The following is a 1,542-nucleotide window of genomic DNA, read 5'->3' as shown; positions in this document are numbered from 1 at the left end:
CGTTTACAATGCTGCGTTTTGAAGATATTTTGCGTGAGAGAGAGAAAAAAAAAAAACATAGACGTTGAAGAAACATAGATAGATTTATACAGGGTGTTTCGTAACTTGTGAGAGCTGATTGTATGGCTAAAAGTAATGAAAAAAAGTCATATAAATATTTGTCTTCGTTTATGAGACAAAATGAATTTTATAAACAGAGCAAACTCTAGCAAGCTAGTTTTACCAGGGATGATAGATACATTCAATTTTTCATAATAATCATAATTGTGATGAAGAAAACTCACACGTTACTGTGCATTCAAGACATCAACACCAGTTTAGTTTAAACATATGGGCAGGAATAATTGGTAAATTTTTTAATTGGACTTTTTTACACCCTGTACAAGGTAGAAGATTGCAGAATACCTTGAAAAATTTGGAAAAGAAGAAACGAGAAAGTAAGGGTGCCTTTCCTGTCGATCTGCCGACAACGAAGTACTCGAACTCGAAGGTTTTCCTCTTAAGAAAAGAAAAATACGTAATTAAAGTTCTACACAGTCAAAAAAAAAAAAAAAAAAATAACCTACTAATATAATAAGTATAATAAGTATCACGTGAAAATAACATCGATCGACGAGTTTGTTAATTCTCCAATTAATAAATCCGACTTCGAAAAATGAGGTATCGAGATCAATCAATTCCCACGAATGAACGATCAATCTGAAAACTTCCGCTTCCTCCTATGATAATAACTGGATAACTGTGATGCGTTGTTGCTGCGTGCCGGTTTCCGGTTTCAGGCAGGAACATCAAGAAGAAAAAACGTTTTCAAATAATTTATTTAACCTCGTACTTCGTAATGACATCATCGTTTACTTTACAATTAAATCCAAGTGTTACACGTTACCTCTAAAACCTTTTAAAAGGGAAACAGAAAAACTTCGTGATCGATCGCAGAAGCGCTCTATACAAATGTGTAGTCGAAACACTTCGGGTACCGGTTTCTGGAGGGCGGGGAGGAAGTTTCGGAGGCGATGTTAGCGAAGAGGTTGAAATTCGAAAAAGTGTCGCGCGGCCTTCGCACGTGTGTGTGTGTGTGTGTGTTTGCGTGTGTGTGAGTGTCTGTTTTTCTTTTCTTTTTTTCTTCATTTTTTCGCTCTCTCTCTTGAAGAAGAAGAGACGCGAGAAAAAAGTCAGAAGAATCGGCGAGTGAAGAGATCGCGAACGACCGCGTTGGAGATCGACTGGTGCTCGTCGAAGGCAAGGCAAAATGTGATTCTCTTCAGTTCTTTTTTTTCTTTCTTTTCTCTCCTTTTTTTTTTTTTTTTTTCGTCCGTTGGAAGTTTCCTTGATCCGCGAGCCTTTCTTAACAAAGTCGCGGACATTTGCCCGCAGACGTGTGCCCGCATACAAGCTCCTAGAAAATACACCAATCTCGTGAGAATGTGTGGCAAGAGATGATTTTTCTTTATTATTTAGAACAATCTGGAAGAGTAATTAGAGCGCTGTGACGCTCGATGAATCATTCATAAAAAGAAAAAGGAAAAAAAAAAAAAAGGAAAA

Source organism: Frieseomelitta varia, unplaced genomic scaffold (genome assembly GCF_011392965.1).
Source record: "Frieseomelitta varia isolate USP_RPSP 00005682 unplaced genomic scaffold, Fvar_1.2 scaffold_405, whole genome shotgun sequence".
NCBI classification, from domain to species: Eukaryota; Metazoa; Arthropoda; class Insecta; order Hymenoptera; family Apidae; genus Frieseomelitta; species Frieseomelitta varia.
Note: the sequence above shows the minus strand (reverse complement) of the source record.